Source organism: Terrapene carolina, unplaced genomic scaffold, assembly GCF_002925995.2.
Source record: "Terrapene carolina triunguis isolate 2854851 unplaced genomic scaffold, T_m_triunguis-2.0 Scaffold89, whole genome shotgun sequence".
NCBI classification, from domain to species: domain Eukaryota; kingdom Metazoa; phylum Chordata; order Testudines; family Emydidae; genus Terrapene; species Terrapene triunguis.
This window is the reverse complement of record NW_020664440.1, coordinates 2,323,266-2,345,674: the sequence shown is the minus strand read 5'-3', so window position 1 is coordinate 2,345,674 and position 22,409 is coordinate 2,323,266.

Below are 22,409 nucleotides of genomic sequence, written 5' to 3'. Positions count from 1 at the left end.
ATTTCACCAGTAATCTGCAACACTTATGCATGTTCTTAATATTAAGTGCATGAGCAGTCCCATTGACTTCACTAGAACTACTCATGTACTTAAAGTTCTGTCTATGCATAAGTGTTTGGATCAGGGCCAAAGTTTCAACATGGGTAAATTAATTTTAGACAGACAGCAAATTAATGTAAAATTAAGATCAAGGATGTTCCTAGCTTTGATTTAATGAACAAAATGAGAGAATCCTTTGAGTATCTGGTCAAAAACATATTGTAAAAGTACCTCTGGGCAATTATCATTTGCTAATATCTGAACCACACATATTCTCATTTATACCAATGTTGTTTCACTAAGTGTTCTGCATAGGAGGTTACCCACAGGCATTCTCAACAATTTTTTTGGTGGCCTCAGAGTGCAGCAACCAACTCTTGCTGGGGGTTGCTCTGACAATTTTTTCCTAAAATACCTAATTAACTTTAGGAAAAACAAATAAATATGCACATATACATGTCCAAATCATAGTTTATTTATGTGGTGTGTTTTTTTTTCCCCCCAGACTCAATAATAAATGTACATTTGTTTCTCCTTTACTGGACCTAAACAGAATAGAAACACAAATAAGGTGCTTTGATGTTCTTGTTTGTTTTTGACTTTTGACTTGCTAGCTAGTAAGTCTGCTTCTGTGGAAAGTGATATTTGCCCAAAGACGTGCAGCCAGGGACCGGAACTGGAGGACACAGTGGGGGGCCAGGAGCAATGGAGGGGTGGTGAGCCCAGGGCCAGAGCCTGAAGCCCTGCCGCAGGTGGGGGACAGAGCCCAATGCCACACAGCTACAGCTTGCCACCCAGGGCTGAAGCTAGAAGCCCGAGCCCCACCACCCCTGGGAAGGTGTGGAACTTACTCGGCTGCCTGCTCCTCTGGCATTTGCAGCTCCAAAGGGGGGCAGGGTCAAACCCCTGCTGGCAGCACCTCCCTCCCGCACGATCACCACCCAGGAGGCTGTGGCTGCAAGAATATCTCCTGGTGGCCGCATTTGAGACTCTGAGCCAAATCCTGCCACTGTCATACAGGCTTAACTCTTGATGTCAGTGAAAATGTTGTCTGAGTAGAGAGTACAGAATTTGAGTGCAGTGCTCTAGCCAGCAATGCTCAGATTTGGAATTCCCTTCTTGATCAACGTGAATAACAAATATTCTTCAAAAATAGAAGTCTGGGGAGTTTGATACAGGAAGCAAGCACATACGTAAATGTGACCCCCTTCTTTGTAAATTTTCATTTTAGGTTCAATTAGTGTGTTTTATATATATATGTATATTTAATAATTTTTTAAAAGATTAAAATACCAATATGAAAGAGCTGTTGACATTTAATGGATCACACAAATATAAGCTATTTTCAGGGTGGCTATGGAGGCATTGACCCTTTTTATTGGTCTCCCTCTCTGGTGGTTGTGGTTTATGGTTTTGAGGTAATGTGTAATAAAAATCAAACCAAAAATCCCATTTTTTTTAAAGCAATTGCACCTTGAAAAAAAACGTACATCTGTAAATTGTGAGAGGGGCATCTAAATGTAGATCCAGAGAGCTTTGCAGATTGTAAGGCATTCATGGAGAAGGTCATGCAATTGATATTGATATTTACAAGTATGGTTGAAAGCTAAGGTGTGAGAATATGTCACATCATCTGTCTGAAGACTTGTCATTTAAGTAGACTGGTCCAAGATTACACCATCTCTCTCTTCTCAGCTTGTTTAATGAGTATTTCTTGGTTGGTATAGCTCTATGCGCATATCTCATTCCTGTATAGCTATACTAGAAAATGCTTTCTTATGTTGTGTAACTACAACTATCTTCATATATTTGGTAAAACATAAATCACTCATAAACTGAGGTTCTTTGTGTGATTCTTACCCCAGAATTAATGTGTATAGGAGTTATAATATTGTGAAAAATTAGGCTTAAAATGGAAATGCAGACCTAATATTAACTACAGGAAAGCCAAAGTCTCTGCTGTTAACAACTAGTGTCTGGGTATATTATACCAAAAATATCCTGTTCTTAATTACTTTATTCAGAATTAGAGTGATAAATAAAACAGAACCATCAAATACTTTATAAAAGGACTATATGTAGAGCATATAACCTCAAGGAGTAAGCTAAATCTTTGCAATATAAATTAGACTTATTGTACTTTTGTTAATTCAGTTTCCATGTGGTATTATTGTGTGTTCTAGAAAATACACATGGTTGGACAGATATGTCTTGCAGGCTAGGCTGCTAGAAACTGTAATGCCATAAGAATGAGTGTGAAAACCGGCATGCTGTGAAGGATGATAAACAGGGATGCAATAGCATGAAAATGATGGCTCTGAATAAAAGAGTGAGCCTGAAAAACGTGATTTTTAAAGTTTATATCATCACAGTATAAAATTTTCCTCTTTCACTTACTCATCAGGAGTGAGGTTCTGCAGAGAAAAGGAACTGATACTTGCAAATCAAGAAAATAAGCAATTGTTCAATAACCAAAAAGACAGTTGCATGAGAAATGGCGAGAACAATAGGCTGGAGTTGCTCACACAGTATCCTTTGGTTTATATCGATCCCTATACAACATTTGCATGCAATCAAATATTTTAGTCACTTTTGCAACATAGAAATAAATATTAATGTCTAATGATATACTGTCTGTGTCCTTTCCAAATGTAGATTTGCCATCACTATAGTTTCCAATTTGTCTGCCTTCTTTCTCAAGTAAATAGAACTAGTTTTCTACCAAGAACAATTGAAGTAGGAAGCAGACTATTTGGGATCCAACTAAATAGAAAAGTGGAGATTCCTAAATATTTATGAAAATATGGCTGCCAAATGCCGGAGTGATATTTAAGTAGTTCAATTAATATAGCTGCCACTGTTAACAAACATGTAAAAACCCGATGGGCCTGAATCATGACTGTTCCTCTGTTTTTATGCAGCTAGAACTCCACTGTCACTGGTATCACAGTGTAAAACTGGGATCAGATAGGTTGTAATAATGGAGTAAAATGCCGTGGTGAATGAGGCCCTATCCAAAACATTTAGCTGATATCAGCCATTCACTTGTACCATCAAAGGTGAAAATGCAGCAGTTAATGGTCAGAAATTACAACTACTATAACATATTAAAGGGTGTGCCTGATTGTCCGCTCTCTGGAGTTACTTGCTGATTTACACCAGTGTAAGTGAGGGGAGAATCATACTCACCATGGGCTCGTTGTTTCTATGTGAGTTGGTAGTAGAAGCATAAAATTACCAGTAAAGAATCAGCCTTATTTCCATTACAGCCTCTTTGTTAAAATAAAATGTTTAAAAACCTCTGGCCAGTCATTGAGCTCTGGATTTAAGCTATCTCTTTGGTGCATTTTCCTCCATATCTCAGCAAAGAGGGATGGCTCATTACTATGCAAACAGGGGGAGCCCTTGACGCAGGCTAATTGTTACAATATGTATCTGTAAGAGAGGATTTGTATCTTACCGAACACTAAATACACTGTAGATACAGTTTACATCAGGCAGAAAGAAAGACAGTAAACATCATGCCAGGAAAAATAATTATTTGTTTTCAATAACCTATTTTTGTCTGATTAATTAAAAAAAACCAGAACATTTCACCATGATAACAGGTCTTTATTATGTAATATCTTTTGTGTCCCAGTTTTGATTATAGAGTCTAGATAATGACTTTATAGTTGAGGATTCTATCTGATTCAGGTTCTTATACTTTGCTCATCACGGTGATATCTCATGTAACTTGCTTGTTATTGTAGTCTGATTATCTTCCAGAGGGGAAAATCCTACCTTTTGTACAGGAAATTTTGCTTGTGTGGTATCTAGCCAGTAGAATTTTTTGGGGGGAAAGCTAAGGATGATCAAACAAGGTGGTTCAGAGAGGTAATCTGCCAAAATTAGAGGAAACTGACTTTTAAAAAGTCTTCTAAATCTTCTTTGTACAAAAACTGTCTCAAAACCAGCTAGGGTTAGAATCCTCAAGTTTGATTTATTCTTGAGTCCTAAATGATATCTTGTTTTCTGGCCTATTTTTCAGAGAGCCAGGTACAAATATTAGAACTAACTCCCTACAGGCTGTTAAACCTTAAAAATACCCATCAGGTTCTGTCGGACTTAATAAAGTTTGCCATAGACAGACTTGCCAGCAGAATTTTAAAGTGAACTTCTATGGTTCAAGGAGGTTACAAACTATGTGGATACTGCCTAGAGCTTGCTTATGATTTTTGTATATTGTATAATTTTTGCATGTTGACTTTAGGGTTGCAAAAGGCACTGCAATGTTTCTCTGCTGTATATAGCTGATTTGAGGCTAGTTATATATAATTGTAAACTGGCAGCAAGCGATGCCTTATGCTCATATGCCCATGTTGACTTTTTGGTAAATGTGTATGACACATAATCACTTATAGGAATGGAGACAATAGTAAACCTTGTTTGTGCCCATTTACATTTCAAATGACACATGGATTATAGTAAATAGATAAGGTGGGTTTTTTGGTTTTTCATAGAACAGCTTTACCCATTAATTTAAATAAATGAGCTTTTGATCGGTTCCAATCGTCTTAGACTATCACATTACTATCTTCTAATGCTGTTTTTTGCAGACTCATTCTGTACAGAGACTGGCAAGAATATCTAATCTCTTCTAATCTATATTGCTCTAATTTTGCTTTTCTGTTGCACTGCTCATAGTACATGAGAGTACAGTAGTAACTAAGCAGGGTAAGGCAGGATGTGTAATTCTGTCCAGAAGGAGGATATTTGCCACTCCGACTTCATTTTACACCATTTAATTTTTATTATTGTTGTAATCTTGAAGTTGGATCCTTCTTGGTGTTTGCTTCCAGGAACGTGTTGCCAGCCCACTTTACAGTCATTGTTACTGGAGAAATACCTGTACAGAGCTGGGGCTTGCATTTCACCCTGAAACTGGTAAGGTTCAAGTTCACCCTGATATCTGGTGGCAGAGAGCTTTGCAGCCAAGGGCCATCAAACAAACATGGCATTAAATCTGTTGGTATAGGGCTAAGTCCTGCTTCATGTTGAGCTGGCACACTGTAGGAGTGGGGCAGCTGATTAAGAATGAACATAACGAGGTTTTTGTCTCAGCACAAGAAGCGGGATAGGATTTCTTCCTAGTACTCAAGAAGGCTAGGCAGGAAATGCACCAGCTTGAACACTGCAACAGCAAGATGACACGATCAGCTTCCAGGGAGGATATCTCTATCTCCCCTATCAAGGTAGCATGATATGGTATGATCAGACCAAGTTTCATAATGCGCCTTTTCAGAGTAAAGTATACCTCGTTGTGCCTTTCCCCAGGACTGCCTGGTAGGATCCTTCCCTACTTTATAGGTGTCTTAAAGGAGAGGATGGGTCTACTAGAACCCCTATCCTGCCTGCCCCCCACTCTTCCTCCTCCCTAGTGCCGTGCCTATCCAGGCAGAAATTAGTCTACAGTTTTTAGCCATTCTTCTGTTGGGATAATAAATGGTATGGGGAACTATTTTTGTGTTGTTTATTTAGGCAAGCATTCTATGCCACATTTAAATGTCCCCATATAGCCTAAATGCTTGTAGAATTACAGTTTATTTGGATGTCTTTGTTGGCATTCTGTTGGATATCTGTCTTGCCAACTCAGAGGTCTTCAATAGCATTATTAGTTTCTAGAGTTGCAACATTTTTCTGTAATTCCTCTTTTGCTTCTCACATTAATTTTGGTTTGCTCAGAAGTTTCATGTGGTTGCTGTATGAACTGGCTTTGTATTCTGAACAGTACAATCTGCAGACAAAATGACAGCCAAGGAAGATTTACTTTAAAAATCCATGAGTGTTTCACAGTGGTTTCTCTACTGCATAATCCATTAGTTGAATCAGTGATAGTAGTCTTTTAGAAGAGGCAGCAGGGAAGGCATGTAAAGGCCCGGAAGCCAAACCTCGAGGCTACCCAACAACACACCTTTAGCTTAAAACCATACTTACCCACCCACCCACCAGTCACCATGCCCGGCTCACATCTTAGGCATCCACCCAGGTCCTCAAAGATATCTAGACCTATGTTGTTTTTTGAAATAAATGTGTCTATCTTCTTATAAACTTTATTAAACCACCTAAAATAATGAAAATGTATCACCAAAGCTATTAATAGTAATATTTAAGCTAAGGTAGAAATGGAGTATTACAACATTCCAATCAAGATGAAATCAAGAAATTAGTCTCAAAACTGGTTTGAGGTTAAATCCTCAAATTAATTAAATCAAATTAATAGTAAAAATAATATTCTTATAAATTCTAAAGGGGACTCTAAAAAGGTCCATTTGGTTCTGAACCCCAGTTAAAGAATTTACTAAACTTTATCAAATATATGATTAAGAGCTTGTTAAGAACCTAATAATGAAACAGTTATCTAATCTCTAAACCACAATCTTAGAGCCAATTATAAAGCCTCTTCTTTAAAATTCTTATTAAAATACAGACTTTAACATAAAACTCTCTTGATAAGCAGAAGTTTGGCAATTCTTGCTTACCAGAAATTACAGATGACAATTTCAAGTTACTCAGGACTTTTTAACATAGGCCACAGAACACACTCTAATGAATAATTGTATGAGACAATGCTTAGGGCTGTTTAAACCTGGGAAACATTTTTTTTCTGACTCTTTCCCTATGTGAACTGTATGGGCTTTCACACACACATATGCATCCACACAACCATACTTTCACAGCTTATAGAAAGGTTGGTATCCTTCCCAGCTCATAAAAAGAGAGAGGAAAAATAAGATAATAGGGATTTGCAAACTCTTCACCTCTTGCAGTTTTCTGAACTCATGTAAAGTAGGAGCTGGAACTGCAGTCAAGGAACCAGATGGTGATGTTCTGTTGACACATTGCTTCTTGCTAGCAGACCTTCAGTTACAGGGACACTAGGGAAAGGCTGCAGAGACTCTTTGTTGATGTCATGATGTCCTTTCCCAGGATGGCTGGTCTTTGAGATTCTGTAATGTGTGTCTTGTTGATCCCAAAAGATATTTCTGGACCATACCTTTGATTCTTATAGTTTGTGAACTTCACCTACTCAGCCTTGCAGTGCCTCCATCCAAGGTCTTCAAATATATCAGATGTGAAACCTACCCTGGAGTCATGCAATCAGGTTCAAATTAGGTCATCTTTTAGCAAACATCAACTTGGAAAAGTCCCACTTTAATCAGCAGTTTAAAAAATATTCAGTGTTTTACATACTGTAGAGACTAACTCTGTGACATCTTTGTGTTTTGGAACTGGGCTATAAGTCAAACGGCTTATCTTCTGGAATCTTCATGTGTCTAGAGGAAAGCTACTTTAAAGTCTATCAAGATGAAACCCACTCGAAACATAAAATTTAAAATTTTGTATAAGGTCTGTATTCCATATAAGCTGTTCCTCTCACGTGGCGCTTGCAATGCATTGTTTGCAAGGAGGAGCTGCTGCTGATTCAAGGGACAGGAAGAGCATGTAGCGAAGCCAACATTCCCTTCAATGTACAGGCCCATCTCCTACATCACTTATGCACATTTGTTCCTCTCTACATTGTACAAGTGCTGGAGAAAATCTGAAAGAATAAAATTTGCTAATTCTGAATGAAAACTCCTTCTAAAATCTTCTGAGTTCAAAGTCATGCCATATGTCAATGGAAAAGTAGATTCCCCCTACATTTTGCAAGAAGATCTCAAATTTAGCATTAGCCCTTGATAGCAAAAGTGTGAGCATTCTCAGCATGGATACTTCCATTCATTTTAAATCTTTGCAGACACCACGTATGCTGTGGTTTGTTTGTCCAACCCTTGCTTTTATATTTGACTGCTGTAGTATGTGTTTTGTTTTCTTTGTTTTCATATAGCCTGGCTAGTATTTTGCCTGACAGATTTCATAACTCAAATAAGTGCTTTCAGTAACACTTAGGAACTTATTTATTTTTCTTCTTTAGGATGAGACCCAATTCATTTTGTATTAAAATGATGTTGCTTAATGTTGTGTGCTCTCCTTTAGCTAAACAGAAATCCTACAGCTTCTTTAGTTTCTTTTTCAAGATGTAGGAGTTTCAATTATCCTTTATAATTTCCATTTGCACCATTCTATAATTATACCTTGCATGTATATTTTGTAAGTTTTTTCCATAGTATTGAGAAATTGTGCCATTACCCCAGCATTCATAAAAACAGTCATGTTCACTGTATTAAGCACACTATGAAAGCTAGTCTCTTGGATTCTATAGCTAATTGGATCCACTACTGGTGGCCATGTTCAGTGACTGCAGATTTCTGGAGGGAAATGTGCCTACACTTCTCCTCATGCTTAGATATATCTGAGAGTCCTCCTCCAGATTTTATTGTTGGGAAGCTTGGATTTCACTACCAATATTTTTCAAAGTAAAGAAAAACACCATACTTTATGTAGCTTTCTTTTGTGTTAGACTCGGGACACTCTGTGTCATCACTTTATGCAAAACATTGTTGACATCTTGATTTGTCAAACTCTCTGCTTTCAGTAAAAAGTTATTAGACTTTTTTGCTGTTTGTAGACTGTTTCAGTCATGGGTGATGCAAAGGGCACAACTTCAAAAGGCAGCAGTTCTGTGGTCAGCAGCTGCAGCTGTCATGCTAGTGAAGAAGGCGGCTCACAAAAGGATGTGGTGCTGTTACTGAAAATAGTCTCATTTGTGGATGTGTTGTGGGTACTGGGAAATACACAGGGTGTAGCTCAGCAGGCATCTGGGGATGACGATCTAATAGGGAGGAATGAATGACTGGCCTCACAGAAGAGGCTGTTTTGACTGGATGTTGGGCTGTCGTTACTATGTCAAAAAACATGAATACTGTTGCACTTTTTGAGGAATGACCAGTGATGAGTTAGGAGAAATGATGGACTGGCCTTACAGAAGAAGCTGTTTAGTTGACCACTGCAGACTGTGCAGTAGCTTGAGTAAAAGGTTTAGAGGGAGGACAAGAACTGAATCATAATCAAAACAATATTTAATAAACAGCAGCCATTAAAGGGATACTGTAAAGCTATCAGGCTCAAAATTTGCTTTAAAATAGTCATAATCCAGTGGAGAATATTCTCTGGATTCTATATGCCTACCCTATAAAAATAAAAACAAAGCAATCTTTTGTTGTTTTTATGATTGAACTCCAAAAAATAAAAACATAATAACTGTCTAAGCAGGTCCTATAATGTTTTGCTGCTTTTCTGCTGCATAACTGGCAAAATGAATCCAAGCACCAAACCCTGGTATGAGAGCTGTTTGGAGATCATAAATAATGTTTCCTGATAAACCGGATTGAACAGAAATACACTGTCAATCTCAAAACCGGGTAGAAACATGGTGATGAGGAAAAGAATCAGTTTGCCATATGGAGAGAAGAGAATTGGTAAGGAATTTATTATTTTTATTTTTAAGATTAAGTAAGGCTATTACTAATACCACTTCTCCACGACGATTATGTTCCCACTTCTTGACCACCAAGAAAATAGGGCAAGAGATAGAAGAGTTTGTTTGAATTTCCCATAGGAGAAAATACACACTGCACAACACCATAAGTTCTAGGATTTGTAGTTTTTAGATAAAAGCAGTTTTATATTGGAATCACTGAAATTCATTGAAAAACAACCTACAATTCCCATTAAACACAATGGCAGACAGCTTCTCAAATTTCACTTGGCAGGGAAAACTGCTTTTAGAAGCACCTGGGACATTGAAGTAGTGAGGCTAGCAAGGACAAGATATTAAAGGCTTGTAGTATTGCTAAGGATTAGGGAGAGTTTTCTATTTTTGCATCTTAACTAGTAAACAGCTGAATATAAATGAGGAAAAGTGTAGCGTCCCTATTGGGCTAAAAGAGTGTGTTCCCAGGATCTCTACTCAGCTTGTCTTCAAGAGATGTCATGCTCAGTTGAATTTTAGAAACAGTATCTAGCACATGCATCACTTTTTGCTTCATGTGTTTGCATTTCTTTCCTCCCTTAATAGCAGAATATTAAAGCCATCTTTTGGTAAACAAAAGCTTCTGCTCTAGTAGTAACCCACCTCTTCATCTGTTTTGTGTAAATTTAGCTGATATAATTCTTTATGTAATGCATAATCTCTGGTTATAGAGAGGTTATAGCATTAGAAATGGAGAATTATGAGAAGAGCTATTGGAAACGCTCAGGTTTTCCAATTTCTTTTAACGCTGTTCAATAATACTCATAGTTTTTCCCCCTTCATCAGTTTTAACTTTTTGACATGCTTAACCAAATTCTAGGATATGCCATTTTACTGAACTCTGGATTTTTTCAGTTTTTTTTTTTTCTGTACAATGTTTGTGTTTTACACTCATGACTGTATACATTGAAGGCTGAGGGAGACAAAATACATTCTTCTTTTTAACGTGCCTGCCTCTTCAGCCACTTCTGAATGTTCAGTATCTGAAAGGAGGAAGAAGTACATTTAAAATGCCAAGTACAAAAAGAGGGAAGACAGATGAAAGGATAAAGGAATATACTTGCAAGGTGAATACCTCACTATCCCTTGATTGGGGGTAGTATATGATCTCAGTGAAAGAGAATGCGTAAGAGGTAAGCTTTTTAACCCTTTACCTCTGATTTAGTTTAAAGCCAAGGCTAAGATTTTCAAATTTCAAATATGACTAGAGATTTTTCGGTGCCCAACTTGAGACACCTTGAAAGGGCCTGATTTGCAGAGAATAGGTACTCAGCACTTTTGGAAAATCGGTGTCTCAGGTTGGTCATCCAAAAATTGAGATGCCCAAAATCAGCAGTCATATTGATTGATTTAACTCCCTTCGCATACAAATTTGACAGGAGTTGCACTGGGGCACACCTTTTGAGGGGAAAGGCAGGAAGGTCAGGTGGGTTGGTAGGTCAAATGTCCCAGGGGAAAGCAGGATAGCGGAGGACTTGTGTGTGTGTGTCTGTGTGTGGAGGTGGGGAAGCAGGGAGCTACATCCAGTGCCATCATGTGCTATGCTAAGGTGGATTGGTTTTTCAGAATGAGGGTTTAGCTGTGTGCCACTTACACCTCATATTGTGTGTCTGACACTGGGCTGATCAGCAAACCCTGCAGCCTCAATGATGGTCTATTTTAGGGGTAGGCAACCTATGGCATGCGTGCCAAAGGCGGCATGCAAGCTGATTTTTAGTGGCACTCACACTGCCCGGGTCCTGGCCACTGGTCCAGGGCGCTCTGCATTTTAATTTAATTTTAAATTCAGCTTCTTAAAAATTTTAAAAACTTTATTTGCTTTACATACAATAATAGTTTAGTTATATATTATAGACTTATAGAAAGAGAGCTTCTAAAAACGTTAATGTATTACTGGCATGCGAAACCTTAAATTAGAGCGAATAAATGAAGACTCGGCACACCACTTCTGAAAGGTTGCTGACCCCTGGTCTATTTTAAGAATCCCTGCTGGCTCCGCTATGATTCTACATTAGAGACTTCCCTTCCTCATGCAAAATTGTGGCAGGTAAGAGTCAACACTGTTTGTGTAAAAGGAAATCATTCCTCACCGATATTAGAATGGGAATCAACAAGCACGTGGACAAGTGTCACTATACCTCATTGGGTCACAGAGAATGCGAGATTCAGGACAAACTGCTGAGAAATAGGGCAGACTCACCCCACACTGGTGGTTATTCTATCATTAGATTATACCAAACCAGTAACAAAAGTAAACTTCTGTCTCACCACATTGGTTAACAAGAAGTCAAAAATGCAGTCTCCTTAGGCATTCCAGCCCTTATTTCACCCAGACACTAGACTTTATAATGAGTGGTTATTGAAAACCAATTTAATCAAATATAGGGTCCTTCTAATCCCAAGAGATCAGCCTCTTAGCCACGTCAATATATAACTCAGATCTTATCCAATAATCACACTGCTGCCAAGCCTTTAGTAACTAAAATCTAAAGGTTTACTATTAAAAGAAAAGTGTGTTAAAATGGTTAATAGGTCATATACATACAATAATGGCAATGTTCTTATATTAGGTTTGTTAGAAGTGATGTTATAGACTGCTGACTTGTAAAGTTTCTGGTAACTTCTAAAAGACTGGAAGGTTCTCAGTCCATAGTCCAATATGCTCCATTTTAGTTGTAAATCTGCAGTCCAGAGAATCAGATCAGGAAAGAGGCAACATGGAGATGGTTCAAGGGTCTTTTATATCCTCTGCCATGTGATTGGAATTTTACTGTCCCAAACAAAGCTTACAGCTCCTGTCTGTGGAAAGTTACTGGCACAAGATGGAGTCCAGGGTCACATGAGCATATCACATGTCCTTATAGGGCTTGCTGACTCACGGGGGCGCGGCAGCCATTGGCCATATTCATGCTATGGCATCCATAGGAAGACTTACTGGGCAGGATGAGTTTCTTCTATGGCCCATTGTGAGAATTATGTGTCTTTAATAGGCAATCAAGCTGGAAAAGTCCATTCACAATGTGCAGGCTAGACTGCATGTAAACTACCTTATGGGTGTTAGCATGGGAACAAACACAATGATAATACAAGTATATAGCCAATATTCATAACTTCAGATACAAAATGATACATGGATTTAAACAGGATAATCTTATTTAGCAAATAATAATTTTCCATTGACAGTCCTTACATAATATACTTTGTACAAAATTTGTTGCAATTGTCTAACTGTGGCAATATTAATTATATTCATAATCATTTCAATCACACAGTATCACAGGGTGATCCACTGAATATTGTGTACTTGGACTTTCAGAAAGCCTTGGATAAGCTCCCACACCAAAGCCTCTTAAGCAAAGTAAGGAGTCATGGGATAAGAGGGATGGTCCTCTCCTGCTGACCACAGCTCACCTTACCATATACATTATAAGGAGAGTGATCAGTTAACACCCATTGGTGTGTGTGTGTGTGTGTGTGTGTGTGTGTAATCTTCCTTCTGTATTTTCCACTACATGCATTCAATGAAGTGAGCTATAGCCCAGGAAAGCTTATGCTATAGTAAATTTGTTAGTCTCTAAGATGCCACAAGTACTCCTATTCTTTTTGAGGATACAGACTAACAAGGCTACTACTCTGAAACCTCTGATAGATCAATAACTGGTTAAAAGATAGGAAACAAAGGATGGAATTAATAGGTTTCAGGTGAAGAAAGATAAATAAGCAGGTCCCCCAAACATCTGGACTGGAACCTGTGATGTTCAATTTATTCACAAATTATCTGGAGAAGAGGGTGAACAGTGAGGTAGGAAAGGTTGCAGATAATCCAGAATTACTTAAACTAGTCAAGCACAAAACAGACTCTGAAGAGTTACAAAGGGATCTCAGAAAACTGGGTAACAAAATGGCAGGTGAAATTAAATGTTCATAAATGCAAAGTAATGCACATTGGAAAATATAATCCCAACTATACATTCAAAATGATGGCTTTGAAATTAGATGTTACCTCTCAAGAAAGAGATCTTGGAATCAGTGTGGATAGTTCTCTGAAATCATACTGGGTCAGATCAAAGGTCCATCTAGTCCAGTATCCTGTCTTCTGACAGTGGCCAGTGCCAGATAATGCAGAGGGAATGAACAGAACAGGTAACCATCATCCGGTCACCCATTCCCCGCTTCTGGCAAACAGAGGCTAGGGACACCATCCCTGCCCATCCTGGCTAATAGCCATTGATGGACCTATCCTCCATGAATTTATCTAGTGCTTGTTTGAAACCTGTTATGATTTTGGCCTTCACAAAATCCTCTGGCAAGGAGTTCCACAGATTAACTGTGCGTTGTGTGAAAAAAATACTTATTTGTTTTAAACCTGCTGCTTGTTAATTTCATTTAGTAGCCCTTAGTTCTTGTGTCAGGAGGACTAAATAACACTTCTGTATTTACTTTCTCCACAGAACAGAATATAGAAGAGAGAGGCATTGACATTGGTACCGGAGGCATGACACTGGCTTGCCCCTGTATGCAGCGGGGAGGGTGACGGCGGGAGTGTCTGGTGTCGCTGAGGGACAGTGTTGGCCTCTGTGGTGGGCATCACTGGTGTCTGTAGGAGCACGCGAGGCTCTTGGTATCGGTGTTGGTTACACTGGGGATGGCATGTCTGCACCAGGAGGGGGAGGCTGCCTGTGGTGTCATGGGGGGGGACAGTGTTGGAGTCCATGACAGCCTGCAGGGCTCCTGCGGGCTGTGTCAGTGACATTGTCCTCGGGGCTGGGGTCGGCGTAGGATACCCGTGCTGCTGGGGCACAGCCTGACGTGATTCCTGGAGGCCTCAGGCCCAGCCTAGGGGCTGCAGTACAAGCCAGCGTGAGGAACCACGCACCATCCCACCCTGTCCCGTGATTACTGCCCACGAATCGCCCTGTCAGCGCGCCCAGGGTCCGCGCTCGGCCCCTCAGGGAAGAGAGCGGGGCCGACCACCGCGCCTCAGAAGAGAGGGCGCCCCACGCATGCGCCCTGGCCGCTCCTGTCAGCGTGGCGGGAATCCGCGCCAACCTCACGCCTTTCCCTGAGCCAGTCCCGGGGCCGTGACGTCAGGGCGCCGGCGCGTCCCGCTCCCATCCCGGCTTGACGCACGCGCAATAGCAGTCGGAGTGTAAGTCTCCATTTTGTTTCCCCCTCCCAGTCCCTACTCCTCAGCGGCCGGAGCGGCTCCGGGTGGGGGAGGGGGCGAGGGACGCGGGAGGGCGATGGGAAGGGGGGGGGAGGAGGAGTCGGGGACGCTCCGGTGCGGGCAGGGTGGGAAGCGCTGGGACAGGGGGGAGGCGCGCGCTGGCGCCCCCAAGGGCGGAGGTGCAGGGCGCGCGGCTCCTCTCCTCTCCCCCCCCGGACTCTAGCTGGGCTCGCCCCTGCTCTGCCGCGCGGCCGGTTCCGCGCCGGAGGCTCCCTCTCAATCGGGTAACCCAGCCGCCGGGCGGGCTGGGTCCGTCGGCTGGCCGGGTGGCCGCCCGCGGCGCGCTGTGCTGAGGCGGGGGGGAACCCCTGGCCCCCTGCTCCGCAGCCGCCTGCCCGTGGCGGGCTGGAGCGAGCGCTGGTGGGCGGGCCGCTTTCGGCCTGTTCAATACCCGGGCAGGTCTGTTCCCGCCAGGCGCGCCCCTCCCCCGCCCCCTGGCCGTTACTGCACAGTCCGCGGGAAACGGGAGTGGCCGTTTTCCAACGGCTTCAGCGTCCCGCGGGGGCTTTCCCGTCTCGCGTGAAAAACGTCTCCGCGGGAGCCTCGCCGGCTGACCCTGGCCCACGGAGTAGGGTTTATGGCCACAGGGACTGCGGAAGTGTTGGTATTTCTGCAGCACCAAGGCGATTATTTTTCTGTCTTGTCATCTGTGGGGGATCCAATTAAAAACAATAATCCGACCCCTCCACCTAGGTGCAGTATTGAGAGTCCAGCAGAATCTCTTCCTCTTGTCCTAGTCGCTTAAGTTAAAACGTGGGTATAAAATAATAGCTCTTTACCTCTTCAGAGTGCTTTATAAACCTTAGCTAATCAATCAGATTTGACATCGCTCCTTAAATATGAACTGCAGAATTTAATGGGAAAAAGTCTGTAGTGGGTGGACTGAGTGACAGCTCGAAAATATCGGTAGCAATAGTGTATAGTTTTTTTTTTTAATAAGGAGGATATATTTCTCTGGAGTACAAATTTAATTTCTGTCCTTTGTAAATTATTAACAACCCCATTAGGAAATTAATATGAAACTCACAAGAACTTAGATGGAAGAATCAGTTAGTAAAATCATTTTGGTCATTTTGACCTTGGTTTTATGATGGGATTAGTTTAAATAACAGCGTTTGTGTGTGTGTGTGTATAACATTTTAGTCAGTTACTGGATGGAGAAAAGAAGTCTTCAGTATAACTCTTCAGACAATTAGATATAGCATGTAATATAATTAAAAATCTTAAATTGCAACATTCTTAAGCATGTATCTATAAAGTTCACTTGAAAGAATAATTGCACACAATGTGCTCTGCCTGTAGGCAGATTTCTTAGTAATTTATTTTCAAATAGCTGATGTCAGTGATTTAAATAAGACATTCCAGAATATTATTTCTCTGTGGTAGGATCTTGGCCATTTAATTTAAAATTGAATCATTGAAATGCCTAATAGAAAACTTGCATTAAGTACTTCACCTTTTTTCCCTTGGGCAAGATGTCTATGTCCAACACATAGACATCTTGTGTTGGACATAGATGTCCCTTGATTTCATAACCTGTTTTTATATTCCCCTCCAATGCATTTTAAGATATTCGGAAGTGGTTTAGATCTTCTTCGAATGACAGTTGAGCAGTATTCTGATCTTTAAAGTTACATTCTATGTGCTGAAAAGAAATTCCACATAGACATTTTGGTTTTTTTTTTCATTTGAATGGTAGGTTTGGAGTTCTCATAAAAGCTGAATTTAGTTCATTTGTCAATTCTGCCACTTAGTGTGAAAGCTTTATTTGTTGCTTCTTTCAGTTGGGGTAGCTTTTTTTCCATGGGAGGATCGCAGCTAATGTTATTTAGACAGGTCTCTTCTTGGAATGTTGTTAGATTCAGCCAACATTAGCTGTTATTGTTTCAGTGTGTAGAAGTTTTGAAATCTAATTAAATCCCTTTACAAACTCTCCTTAAAACATGTTTTATAATGCAATTTTTTAATTGGTAATTTTACACAGAGGTTGTTTTAAGTGGATGATTGTTTGAGTTGTAGGCAGAGTCTGTTCTTCAGATGTTTCTGCTTACTGTGTAAGTATAAAGGCTACAAGTTTGTCTCCTCACATCTGTGTAAGGATTTACATGCATAACTCCCAATGCATTGAGCAAAGAACATGAATCTAAACGCGTAGTGGAAGACAAATGACTTACTTTTGCTGTCCTTGGAAAACATGCTTCTAATCTCCACTGACTTTATTAATGCTATAGTTAATATATTTTGCATGCCTAGTGTTTAATTTATGTTATTGAGGAAATGAAAAGTATACTTTGTAAGCATTTTAAATATTCAGCAAATACATTGTCACTTTTGTTTGAGTATTTTCCATTCATACCTGTTCCTTTAATTCACTATACGGCACCCGGGAGCACTTAGTTGGAATTATTTTCACTTAGCAAAATGCATCATAAGAAATTTAGAAGATAGGGCTGGAAAAGACTACCAGGGTCATCTAGTATAACCTTTTGCGTAGAGCGGGATTATCCTTCTGTCTTGTAAGTGATAACCTTGTATGTACATGAAAGGATTTGCCTTTTTTTTTTTTTTTTTTTTTTTTTTTGCAGCTGTTTTGTGTAGGAAATTCATATTCAGTTTGTCATCTGTCACCCAGATCCTTTTCTGTACACTCATTAAATAGATTTTTTTCTGAAGTTTGCAGTTGTATAGTCATGTAAATTAAACTTGCACTTAAATTTGCCTATTTCTTAAAAAACTCAGTTTTGTAGCCATTTTATTCTCTTAACTTCTTGTATTACAGTAGCACCAATTTGAGCCATGGGCTCATGGCTTCTCCCTGAGGCTGGGAGAGGAGCCTTCAGATGTGGGCAGGCTTGCATGAACACCTTCCCCTCCCCCCTCCCGGGACCTCTATAGGTACAGTAACATCAGGGGTCCCCAACTAGACTAGGGCCCCGTTGTGTTGGCACTATGAACACATAGGGTGGGATTCACAAAGGTACTTAGGATGCTAAGTCCCCTTTTAGGCACCATTATGATCCACAAAACTCCCCGTTGGCTTCAGCCTAATTCTGTAGGCACATCTAGTTGCTTGGCATCTCAGGTTTTGCAATAAAAGTTCTCTGTGCCTGTGTTTCTGTCTCTGAGCATACGCACTGCCGTTTCACTGGGTGCTTATCTCCTGCCTATGCCCCAGTGCAATTCACAAGCTAGTTTGACTGCCTAAGTTGTGTGTGGGACCTGATCCAGTAGCTATGCTTAGAGGTCGCCTTACTCCACATGAGACTGACAGGGTGTGAGAGAGAGAGAGTGAGTGGGAGGGAGATGGAGGAGATCCTCCTTATATCTTTTTGGCCTAGTTAGGCCTGACATTCATTACACCTAGTACACAGTTTGACAACAGTATCTGAAGGTGTCATATGAGATGTCATATACAGACCTTTGGCATAGTTTCAGAATTTTTATAGTCGCTTTTACAAATTTGTAACAGGATTGTGCATTTTCTATTTCACTTTTAGTTTTCTAAATTCGAAGAGGAACTGTATCAAAAGCTATATTACAGTCTCAGTTATGTTCATCTTGTCTCGTTCTCTACCTTACTGATAACTCTGTCAAAGAAGGTGATCAAGTTTGCTTGGCATGATTTGTTTTTCATGGATCCTTCTTGTTTATTGCTCAATGTGTACTCTTTTTAGTGTGAACATTAAATTATATAATATGAGCTTTTTTTAAAAAACCCACTCAGCGCAAACTAGGTGTGGGTTTAGCTTATATTTTGATGAGATCACACATTACTCATGTTTTTGTACCATTTGCTACTGTTTTTACACATTGAAACATGATGTATCCTAAGGGTTTACTGGAGAATTGACTATCAATAATTTATTTATTTTTGAATTTTCCTAAAGTTACATAGTACATTATTTTTACTGTTACATAATTCCACAAACATAAAATAGAGAGAGACAAATATACTGCATGATAGGACTATTATGTTCAGCACTTTCCCTATTAAGGATAATAAGTCTTTAATACCGAGCTGATTTGTCTGTCAAGATTTGAAAGTTGCAAGTGATGCAAAAGCTGCTTATAGTGAACTTAGTTCTAGCGCAACTCTGTGTCACAGGTTGGCTGGCCCTTTAAAGGGAATTGGGCCTAGTTTCACCAGTGACATCTGCTTTCCAGGTGATGCTGTGAGGACAGGGATCAGGAAATAGCTAGAAGATTACCCGGTCCTCATAAAAGATAGCAAATAGTTCAGTTGAGCTGGAGAGGTGCAGAGAGTTTGAAAGCTCTTTCAGGAGTTCTTGTGTCAAGGGAAAGAACCCACCCAGCTCATATGTAATTTACACATCAAAGGTGGGTTGAGTGTAATCCTGAAAGGAGCAGGAAGGCTCATGTAGGAGTTCCTGGTGGATGGGGTCTGTAGAGCAGCCCCAATCAGATGGCAGAGTGTAACCCTGGAGTGAATAGATAGTCTTTTGCAGGAGCCTCTGGGTTAAGTGAAAAAGGACAACTTCTTTTGTTGAAGAAATAAACAGAAGCCTTGAAGATAAGAGGACTGGAATGCTGTGGCTGGAGAGTATTCCCTGGTGCACAGGCTGTTGAATTAGTGCACTCGTTTCGCTCTGTTTATAGTGAAGTAGCGGAAGAGTTCCAAACTGATTGAGTACATTGCAGTGGACTTTCAGTCGTCCTCATGTGAGCATAAACTCCACTTATAGTGATGTTCCGCTCCATTAAAAGTGGATATCAATGGGCTAAAACTCTAGGAATGTAACAATTATCAGTTAACTTTTGACATAAAATTTCATTGGAATCTTCCTCTACTCAGCCAAAGAAGAGGAGTTGCTGTGATCCAATGAAAGGAGGAATCCCTGGTTCATGGTCTAGTTTATAGCTGCTCGTGCGTGTGTGTGTGTGTGTGTTTGAAAGAGTCGAGTCAGCTTTGCTGCTCCCCGCTTGTTGTGAAGGTATAGCCCCAGTAGCTGCCCTTACAACTATTAGAAGTCTCCTGAAACTACATGAAGGTGAAGAGAGGTCCTGCTGTCACTTCTTGGAGGAGATATTTTGCCAAGCAGACCCTTGCTTTTTTAGTGAAACTCTACTTATAGAGAAATAGTGTTGGGAAAAGTGGGGAACCCCTTTAACTATAAGATGATTTCATTGTATTTGGCCAAATATAGTACAAAAAGCAGACTTGCATAATGAATAGATACAATGGCTGACACTATTTTGGGTCTGTTCTTGCACCATTGAGAGTTTCATAATTGATTTCAATGGAGGGAAGATCAGGCCTGTTCTACAGTACAAGAAAGACCTATTGTGGCTCTCCCCCTCTATTCCAAACCCCTTGCCAATGATTTTCCTTTCCTTCTGCCTCCCATCCTGTTTCAAGTTTCCATATCATTTCCAGAGCAGAGTCAAAGGCAGGCAGGATGCTTAGCAGCCCTTGTTTAGGCTAGGTATCTTTATTACAAAAATTAAATCTAAAGGAAAGAAGTGTAACCACATAGTATTAAGTCATGAAAAAGGGGGAAAAATGTCTTGAATCTAAAAATGGGCATAAATACACCTGAATAAATAGTAACACATGCTTCACTAGCCCTCATTCTGCTATTCCAGCTGGTAAACATTCTCTTTGTAGTTGTATACACCGAAAAGCAATTACCAATGAGCAATATATAAACTTAGCATTAGGTAGTGTGCCCAAAACAGCACTTGCTTTCATATAAGTGGCAGCAGCTATGGGAAGATATGTTTGGTTGCCACTGCATTTTTCAGGGATGCATCAAATCTGGAGAAACAGGAGAGAAAAATATACATTTATTTTTGCTAAATAGAATGATAACTACTGTAAGTCACAGGTGAATCTTGAATTTCTAATCCTGTGACTCCCCAACAGCTTCAGGCTAGTTTATTTGCCGTCATGAAACCAAAACATAGACTATCACATCCAAAGGTTCCTTGGGACATCTCACGTCTTACCTTCTAAAAGATTGACCCTGGAAAAATGCTGGTGCTGAAAGTTAAGTACAAGCTTAACTGTTTTGCTGGATTGAGATCTAAATTAATGTAAATGATAATTCTCAGCTGATTTTTGCTTAGGCTGAAAACTGACTGAAGAACAGTAAAGGCACTTTAAAAATGTTAAATCGCTTGCAAGGGATAAATGTGGAATTTCAGTTTGCAGTACAATGATTAGAAGTTAGTGTTCTGTTACTATGAATCATGTGATGATTCCCTGTACTTGAACTGATTTGGAAACATGACTGGAATAATTTACAAAAAAAATTAAAATGGTCACTCAGATTTCAAGTGTGGCCAGATTTCATCTTGTTGCTTATCCTCCCAAACATTTCTTCCTTCTGCTGCTTGAGTCTTGTCGCCCTCCGCCCCCTAATATCTGGGTTTCAAATGCACAGTTTTTTAGATACTTAATCTACATTATTTGGCATCCAGTGGATACATCACATATCTAATTAATATATAGTAGCAAAGCAACTAACTCCCTATGTAAGGGAACTTTGAAATCACACAGAGAAATGTATGTTTCTTTTTATTTCTTGTTCTGGGACATCTAATGATTTCAGGTTCTAAGTTTCTTTTTAGTGCATGTTTCATTATTAAATATTTAAGACTTGTATGGCTGTAATAAATACTATTTAAGAATGGCAAATTTTCTTCATTACACAGACATTTTCAGGTTACTCAGTGGAAGAGATAGTAAAAAGTAAATTCAGAGGGTTGGTGTTTGAGCACATCTCTAGTCAATAAGGAACGAGCAAGCAGTATAATCAACATTGTCAGACTTCGCTGTGGTAAAGCCTGTAGTGATTGGGTGCATCTGCACAAAATATGCTCATAAGCACAGTCTAGTATAAATCACATGAAAGCTCTCACCTATGTGAAATTTTATGTTGACTATTGGATTGCTTTTTATTTATTTATCTGTTGAGTGCTGTTAAATCTAGGTCATCAGCTGATATTTTTGGTTCAGTTATAAAAAGATAGTACTAACTAATATTTCCATGTGGGATTTATGTTTTGTTTAGTGAGAGTCCTGTGTAGCTAGGAATTTGATAGTTCAATACATTATTATATTTTCTCAGTACTGAATTGGCACAATGTAGTGTCCTTGGCAATTGTATTTTAAACAATTAAGCTGTATATTGTGGGATGGTGGGTAAAAAATAGTTTGTAGCTTTATAGTGAAAGTCAGCATTATCTCTGCATTTAGTAGATAAGATGCCAACTGCTAGATTTAAAATAAGGAACATACTTCATATTGGATGTTCAGGTGTTCAGACAGGAGTAGTACATGAAAGCTGATTAAGGAGTTCTGTGTTAGCTTGACTAACTTTGGACAAAAAAGTGCATTTTAGTACTTTTTCACTTCATAGGAATGGATGAGTTTATTTTGGATAAGATTTTAATTTTTTTTCAATGTTAGAGGTAAGGATAGAATTTTTTAAAAATAAACAAATAGAAAAAAGAGTTGACTCCATATGCTATATTTTTATCTACCTCTGACGTTTTCATATTTTTTCCAACTTAAAATTTTTAGATTTTTTTTTTTTTTTTGGTAACAACCATAAATGCATGAAAGGAAACGGTCTACAACCATATGCTTAAATAAATCTGCTATGTAAGTTGACTATTCAGATCATAAAGCCAACTTTAAATAAATAAGATACATAGTACACAGGA